Source organism: Rousettus aegyptiacus, unplaced genomic scaffold (assembly GCF_014176215.1).
Source record: "Rousettus aegyptiacus isolate mRouAeg1 unplaced genomic scaffold, mRouAeg1.p scaffold_m13_p_8, whole genome shotgun sequence".
In the NCBI taxonomy this organism is placed as follows: domain Eukaryota; kingdom Metazoa; phylum Chordata; class Mammalia; order Chiroptera; family Pteropodidae; genus Rousettus; species Rousettus aegyptiacus.
The window spans coordinates 71,679,877-71,689,404 of record NW_023416311.1 but is presented as its reverse complement, the minus strand read 5'-3'; positions in this window follow the sequence as shown (position 1 = coordinate 71,689,404).

Here is a 9,528-nt window from a genome sequence, read left to right as displayed (position 1 = left end):
CTCATGGGGCCTTTTCCTGGCCCTTGTTGGCTTCTGAGATTGTGGCACTGCCTCCAGTGATGAAAAATAGAATAGAGCATAAAATGAAGGTAAGAGCTGGAATAAAAGAATGAGACAGTGAAGCCCAGTTTCAGGAGGAGCAAGTGATCTTGCATTCAAAGAGCAAAAGCTCATCGCTGAGGTCAATTTATTCCTAGTCTCATTTTCAGCCTCACAGAAAAGCAGAGAAAAAGTTGGCTAAGGGTAGGGGAAGAAGTGAACAGAAATCTCAAGAAGCATTGTCGTCTGAGACAAGCAACCTTCCTGCCTGCTTTTAACAGATTGCTTTTCATAAAGCTTTGCCATAGCTCTGCTTTGTCATCCCTGCCTGAGCTTCCAGTTGGACAGAATCCGAAAGCTAAAAGCCTGCAACTTGCAGAGAAGGCGGGCATTTGGCTGCCCCAATGACTGTACAGCCACACCATCCATGCTTCTGAGTAATCAAGTGAGAAATTTCATCTGAGTCTAACATTTCCTGCTGTATCAGTCTTCTACGGGATCCTGCAGAGTTCAGACTAGCTGTATCCATATGGGCGATCCTGCCCTTTAAAGGCTGAAGTGCCTTTGGAGAGGAGAGGGCAATCAGATAATTCACTGGTTTTCTTTAACCAGAAGAATCAACCACTCTGGTCAAGGCAAGAACCATCACAAGGTGGTACAATGTTGCAGTTAAGATTTTGAATTCCTTGGAGTAAGCAGAGAATGATCTGACATCAACACCTCCAGAGAAGCATCGTGACCGCTAGGCTGAGGCCAAGAGACTCCAGACGGCTTTGTCTAAGATTACGTCTTCTAGCAGGACAATTAAGCTTGGGTTACTGACAATAAGAGTGACTAGGCTTTTCCCTAATGACCTACTGTAGGGCAGCTCTCATTTTCATATTTCACAGGCCAGGAGACGCTGGCCCTATATGTGTGCATGCTAGTCTCTTTCTTCCAGACTAGGTCCTCAGGATTGTTTACTAAAATATCACAGTGAAGGTTTTTCTAAACCTAAACCTCAGAGGGCATCTGATGGGATGACTCTAGTTCTGAGCAGAGGCAATGTAGCAGAACCATAAGAGCAGGGTACAGACTTACACAGCCCTGGGTTTGTGTCCCAGCTCTGCCATTTGTTAGCTATGCAGGCCTATTAGTCACCTAACCTCCCTAAGCTATGGTTTCCTCACTCAAGAAAGGCATAATGACCCTATCTCTCAGGGCTGGAGTGAAAACTGTCTGAAACAATGAACCATATAAAAGAGCTTATACCATTTGGCAACCTGGCATGTAGGAATTGTTTAATAAAGGGTCTTGCTTGTTCTGTCCCCTGACTACGTTTCTAATTTTGCTTCTTTCCATCCCCCTCCCTCACTCAGTGCTGTTTCTTTTGATAAGAACATTCTGTCCAACCTTCACCTCACATTTGCCTATCTCCCTTTTCGTCTACCCTCAGATCACTGCCTTCCTTGCCCTTCCAGTCCCTTGCCCAGGCTGAACTCTTTTAAACCATTTTATACTTTCTCTTTGTAGTACTTACTGCTGCTTCTGAGATAATGCTACTATCTGTCTCTCCCACTACATTTAGAACTGAGTAAGAGCAAGGCTCAACTGTTCTGCCCACTTTCATGTCCCAAGTACCCAGTACACAGTAGGCCCTTAATAAATACTTGTAATAAATACTTATTGAATGATTAATAGATGATAAAATTCAGCATGAAGTTTCTTTTGATTATATAATAAATGGACAGTTAACAGTCATGTGTTGAGATCATCATAACCACATACAAAAATTAACTCGGAAAGGATCAAAGATCTAAATGTAAGACCTAAAACTATAAACTCAAGAAAAAAACATAAGAGTAAATCTTCATGACCTTGAATTTGGCAATGGAGTCTTACAATATGACATCAAAAGGATATGTAACAACAACAAATAAATTGAGCATCATCAATATTAAAAACTTGTGCTTCAAAGAACAGTATCAAGAAAGTAAAAAGACAGCTCACGGAATGGGAGAAAATATTTGCAAATCATATATCTGATAGGAGACTTATGTAATAAAAAAAATAAAGAACGCTTACAATTCAGTAATAAAAAGATATGTAACTCAATTAAAATATGGACAAAGGATTTGAATAGACATTTCTCCAAAGAAGATATATAAATGGCTATTAAGCACATGAAAAGATGCCCAACATCAATATCTGTCAGGGAAATGTAAATCAAAACCACAATGAGATACTACTTCACACTCACTATATGGCTAGAATCAAAAAGTCAGATAATAACAATTGTGGGCAAGGACGTGGAGATATCAGAATTCTCATACACAGTTGGTGGGAGTGCAAACTGGTGCATCCACTTTGCAAAATATTCTGACAGTTCTTCGAAAAGTTAAACATAGAGGCACCATTTGACCGGCAATTCCACAGCTATGTTCCCAAGAGAAATACAAAATGTGTCCACACAAAAACTTGGATGCAAATGTTCATAGCAACATTACTCATAATAGTCAAGAAGTAAAAATAACTCAAATGCCCATCACTTGATGAATTGAATAAATAAAATGTTGTATATACAATGAAATATTATTCAGCCATAAAAAGAAATGAAGTACTGATACATGCTATGACATAACTGAACCATGAAATCATTATGCTATGAAAGAAGCCAGACACAAAGGACCATGCATGTGTGGTTTCAATTATATGAAATGTCCAGAACAGGCAAATCCATAGAGATAGAAAGTAGATTAGTGGTTGCCTAGGGCTGGGAGGATTGGGGGCTAAAAGCTAAAGGGTCTATAGTGGTTTTACAACTCCATAAATATACTCAAAACCAATGACTTGCACTTTAAATGGGTGAATTGTATGATATATGAGAGAGAGAGAGAGAGAGAGAGAGAGAGAGAGAGAGGTCATTATATGCCCATGAATTGTTAGATATTACGAAGCCTGTAACTTTCTCCCACAAGTTGAGAAAACAAGCCTAAATGAAACAATAGCAATTCAAGTGGGCTAGAATCAAAGGCTGCCTTGGGAAATAACAGTTGTAGTCCTGAGAAGGAACACTGCCTGGAGAAGTGTGAGATTTTGCATAGGAGATATTTTAAACTCCAAGTCCAGAAATTACATCCTGTGACACTTGGTGGTGACACTAGATATTTTCTAGTGCTGTTGCCTGATTTTTCACGTAGTTTAGTCAGGTCTGCTTGGCTAGATGGACCGTTTTATCTGTTTCCCCCAACCGCAAGCACAAAGCTTGAGCTGATTGGGTTCTGTGACCTGGGATAGAGCCAGAGTCAGGAATTAGAGCTTCCTGTCTAAGCTGACCTGTCTCCTTTTAATCATGCCTGCAGGACCAAGAGCTTCCTTTTTGCAAACGGCTTTCCCATGTTTTTATTTGTTAGCCTACCTGGCAGCAGCAGCAGTAGCAGCAGCAACAGCCTGGGAGGGCAAAAGTAACTGGAGAACAGGAAGCGTAAGGAGGCTGGTCTTTCTTGAAGGTCACCCAGAGAGCAAGCACCTGGCTGATCAGGGATTAGCATAGAAGTTACCAGTTTGCTAAACCCACAGAGCCAGGGTGTTTATCTATTTTCAAGATAGGTTTATAGCCATTTAAGGGAGAAAAAAAAATCAGTCTGAACCAATCTTATTTTAGGGTTAAAAATAAGTGTGTGTGTGTGTGTGTGTGTGTGTGTGTGTGTGTGTGTGTGTTGGGTGGGCAGATCATATCTTTAAGAGGAAATAAAAATGCATATAATAAAGTTACCCAAAAAGTGTTCATGATATCCAATATCTCTAAGACCCTCTAACATCTACATCCTGAGATGTGGAAGATTACCTTAAGCTAGACTCAATGTTCCGTTGGCAAGTTTATTCTATTTAATATATCGTTTAATGTATTTGTTCATTTAGGCCATGACTCACTGTTTCTCTGAATTCTATTTTTAGCTGTTGCTCTCAGTTGGATTTTTCCACATATCAGATGTTCAACTATGTGTCTAAGGGGACAATGTCTGCCTTGGACTGAAAAACTGACTATATAGTTTTATTATTTATAAAATGTACAAGGTTGTGTCTTTCATCTCCCCTTAATCTTATTAAGATTGAGGTGCCACCCGATAGAAATATATGAGGAAATGCAATTTGTTTCAAGTATTTCATAAAGTATAATTCTGAGAAAACCAGACGAAGATGAGGGCTACCTATCTGTATGTTATTGTCTAATACTAGAATATCTGACTCCTGACTCCCTTCTTAGAAAGGAAGATGGTAGTACCATGAACAGGGAAAGATCAATCAAATGTGCTGATATAGCAGAGGAGTGATTTTGTGGAAATCTAATAAGATTTAAGAGAGAAGCAGAGGCTAGGAAGGAGCCTGGCTGGAAGAACCGATCCAAAAAAGGGCAATGAGGCCCTGGGAAGGCAGAGCAGGAACTTGAACCAAGAGAGAAGGAGCCTCAGGATAGACAGATGATAACGGAGGCTGACCAAGAGGGTGGATCACAGGACTGCCAAGAAATAAACATTTGTTAATCTTCATTTCCCCACCCCAACCCTCCATATTTATAACTGATGTATGCATATGTTTGTAGGTAAATACATAGAAAAGTTGTGGAATGACACACAGCAATTGATAACAAATTCTGGAGAGGATAAATTGAATGGGGGCTGGAGGGAATTGGGATGCTTGCCTTTTACTCTAAATACCTCTGTGTTGTTTGATTTTTTTTTTAAATTACAAAAATATATTTATATATCCCTTATGTAATTAAACAAACAAATAAAAAAGATAAATGGGAGAAGGTATAACATTATGTGTATCCATTGTTAAAAAATAAAATTAGAATCATGTAACTAGGAGAAAATAAAAACCATCTGTAATCTTGCTACTCAGAGATAACCACACGAGGGGTGAATTTCTCATCCTAACTGAGAAAGGTAGATTTGGAGTCCAGAGAGAAAAAGTCTCCACTGGTAGAAAAAAGGGAGCCACATCAACAGGACTGGGGAGGGACAAGAGGCCAGGAGTGAGAACCACAGTGAGGTCTGGGGTTGAGGGCAGGGGTCAGAGATCAGGGATTAGAAGGAACAGAACCAAGAAGAGGGGCTTGGGGCTCAGATATTAGAGTCAGATGTCCAACCTCAGCTCTGTTTTCACTCTGTGCCCATAAATGATAATGTCCTCTGCAAAGGGTCCAAATTCAACACTGGAATTACACACAGAGTTAACACTACCATACAGAGAACTCACCCTCTGGTGGAAATGGGGTTGGGACGGAGCTTCTAAAAAGAGGGGTCAATGGCCCTGGGGGTCAGTCTTAGATAAGAAAAGAGAGGCCTATGATGGGGAAAACAAGTGATTTAGAAAGAGTTTAGAAGAGTCTGAAAGCAATGTAGTTTCTATTGGCATTGCGAGAGCCCTTTACTATGTGGACTATCCATGCATTGCAAGAGGCTGGCCACCCCTAGCCTTCTTTCACTAAAGGTACCTTAGTCAGAAGATGACCCCAAACACCACCACACATCAGACATCTTTATGGCCTTAGTACACATCCTGGTTTGGGAAACACTGGATATCTAATGCTCAACTAAAGGACACACACCCCCAATTCTCTTGCTGCGGAGAAGTTGAACTGTGACTTCAAAATGATGTTGTCTGGGCCTCAGAGATGGGGTAGACTGGAAGGTTCTAAATAAGAAGATAAATAGGGAAAGGCATAAAACCAACAAGCACAGTTGGTAGGAGAAACATCTTCCACTCTAACCTCTGATGGAGAGAAGTTAAAAGTCCCCTACCCTGAGCAGAGGCAGGAACGAAAGGGGAGGCCAGGAGAAGGGCCTGTCTCATACCACCAATTACAAACAAGGCATCTACAGTCTTTTGTACTTTAGGACTTTAGCTTTGGATTTCACATATTTTTTTTAAGGAGGATGAAGACAACTCATAGTTGGATCTACTGAGAACATTTAAAGAAATGTGCTCTTAATCTATCACAGCATTAAACACCTCTTGAGATAGAGCCTGTCACATCAATAAGACATGAAACTCCTCAGTCTCAGCATCTCTTCATATTTAACCACTTGGAGGGAAAGAAAACATTTATATTTACATAGGCTATAGATAGTGATCATCCACTATTCTATTTTAGATGCATGTCCCTAGGCTTCCCAATAACTGGACAACAATGCAGTGTTTGCAATATTAAATCAATAAATTAGTTTCTCATTTTAAATGGAAAATGCATTGCCTTTCTCAATTTGCTCATATCCATTTTCACAAGCAAGTTAATTGCTTGGAAATATGTATGTATGCATTTTCCCCTTTAATGCTGTCCTACACAAAACTACTCAAAGAACAAGTATCTAGCTCAAAACACTTTTTTAAAAAAACTGGTGAGACATAAAACAGTACACACTAATATGGCAAATTGCAAATGCAGGGCCTTGAAAGAACCAACAGATAGATACTCCAGCCCTTGGAGGACTATAGTCTAATGGAAAGGAGCCCCCACATTCTCCCACCCCTTTATAGAGAAAGAAGCAAATCAGCAGGAGTGTCTAAGCAGCTCGTATTTCCTCCATTCTCTGGATGTAGCCCTATATCATCAGCACAGAGACTAAGGATAAAAACACCAGCAAACATTTATGAAGGAAAACCCTGCGCCAGGTATTATGCTAAACACTTTGCAGGAATTTCATCATCACAACTTGGTTAGGTGGGTACTATCCGTTTACAGGTGAGGCCACTGAGACCCCACTAGGGGAAGTGGTAGACAGCAACACATGGAAGTCTCCAGAATGCCCACCTCCGTCAGCTTCTGGCTATGTGAGAACAAAGGCAAGAGGGTCTCCCAGGGCAAGTTCCCCTGAAGGGGGGGGGGGCAGAGATACAGTCCCCAACGTGCTATCCAATGTTCATTTTTCCAATATTCTTTTGCAGGCAGGCTTGCCATGCAATTTTTGTTATTGCTGTTGTTGAGGGTGACCTAAGCCATTCCGAGTGAACAGGAAAAGGGACTCTCCCCTCCGTCTGTCCCTTCTTTGCTTATTCAGCATCTTCTCCTGGATGCCAGGAGCAGCTGGGGTTAGTGAGCTGGAACCCAAGCAGATCAATACCATGTACACTTGAGGACATCGTTAGCAGAGTACTAATGCTTGCTGCGGATACATCCAGTATGTCAACTGTGGTGAAGAGGTCAAGTAGACTTTGTCTAATGTCAGGAGGTTCATCTTACTGGATGGAACATGGCACATTTTTCTGCCTCGCTTACCCAATTAGCTTTAGAGAAGGTAAGCTACGTGTTACTTACATATCTGAAATAATGCTTTGTACGCAGGTTTGTATAAATAATAAAAATGCTATCTAATAATATATAATACATATTTAAAAATTTTAGACAATGTCTTCCAATCCCCTGTGTATGAAACATTTTAAAAATTGAATGCAGTTTTCCTTGTCATGCTTAGAAATATACTGTAAGATACCCAAATGGCAAATTCTCTCACAAAATACAGTGGTAACATAATATACACATAACATGTTTTGCAACATCAGTTTTTTTTTGGGGGGGGGGGTTGTCATCTTTTTCTTAACTGAGGGTACAAAACTACTGCAATTAATAATAACTTAGACAAATCTGATTTGCCCGCCCTAATGTTGCTGCCACCCCATGCGGGGGGACGCTTCCATGGTGGTGAGCGGCAGTGGAGGCCTACGCCACATACGTCATCCTCCCTCCAGACGGTGCCTCCTTTCTCTCGACTATGCTCAGAGACCTGGCTCTTTGCTGGAGCTTGAAATTTTCTTTGGCCCTTTAAGAGCCATGAAAAAAAAACAGGGAGACATGCTCAGTAAAAATGGAGGAAGGAGAACTAATACATTTTTTTTTTCCTGCTAGAATATTTCTAGGAATATCTTTCCTCAAAATTAGAGATGTTTCACCAAATTTTGCTCGCTGAGGTGATTCATGAAAAAATAATAGCTATGTTATAGGCCATGAATTCTGTCTCCCCTTAAGGGCATTACATTTTAAAAAGAACTCCCGCACAAATGCAAATGCGCAAGAGAGGCATGATGTCAGCTCTAGTCACACAAATGAAACTGCCCTGCTCGTCATTTTTGTCACCTACATTCCTAATAGGAAAAGAAGAATCATAAGTTCCTGTTGCCAAAGGCAACCCTAGGTCCAGGAGCACAATGCCAGAAAGAAACAAAAATCCTTTCACAACCAACAAAATAATGATGGATCTCCAACCATTTGGAAAGCTAGAACTATCTGGCTACCCCAGGACTAAAGACCTTTTATCCAAAGTCTCCCATAAACCAGAAGGCTGGAGTCAGGGGTATTGTACAAGATACTGGCCCTTAAAAAGAGCCCACAATCTGATCTCCTCTGCTGAGCTATTCAACAGAAAATGCTGTGGAAAAGCCAAAATGCTGAATCAGCCCTATGCAATGCTGGAATAAGTGGGTAGGGCTAATGCTAATGTGAGATATTTATTTATGTAGCTATTATCTTTCTGACTGACCAGAGGTAGACTACGATCTGTTTATCTTATTATATTGGCCATCTGCTGCATTAATTTAAAACAGCTTTTAAAATAAGATCCTTTAGACACCTTTAAACTGTGGCTATGCATATAAATTTTTAGGGGCAATAACAATGCAGATATGCTTCTAAAGTCTTTCACAGATACATATGAAAGTGCTTAGTACATGATGAAAGACTAATAATGTTAATATAATATATATTCAAATATCTATATCTGTAGATATATAATTCATATTATACTTTATAAGAATGAAGAATAAGATATTCTCTATATTGCTACTATTTGCAAGTGAAACGGACTGTTACATACTAGAGATCATTAGGCTCAATCTTGTTGGAGAGATTGGGGTTGGAAAGAATTCTGGAACAGATAGACTTGTCCCATGCAACATAAAGGCAAAGAAAGACTTTACCTGGACGATCCTAACCTAATGTGGAGAATTCCAGGTAATTCAGACAGTCTAGGTATCTTACATGCCAGTTAACCTTGTGTGAGATGATCTGCCTGTCTTCAGAGTCCAGGTGAGTCACAGCTCTCTAATATTTACCCATATTCTATGCTTCTGTGTTCAGTGGACTCGAGTTTGGTGTTGTCTGCAGGATATCAATTGCATCAGCTGTAGGAGAGCTGGAGTGCTCAAAACACACAGTACTTGGGGAAGGGCTGGTGATCTTAAAATTACCGCCAGTTGTCTTAGAAGGCCTTTAAAAAGTTTAAAAACAGGCTTCTCCCTTTCTGGTCCGCTTTCTGTTTGCACATAGGTGAGGACGAGAAACCCATCCATCCTCTACCATGTTACTAAGTTCAGTCTTCATTTTTCTCAGGGGACGAAACTTGCAGCCCATAAAACTGATAGCAGTAATCTCCTGCCATGATGTGCCTTTTAAGAAATTATTTGACTGAAATCCATCATGGTCTCATTATTTGTATTATGTGGGTCCCTAAA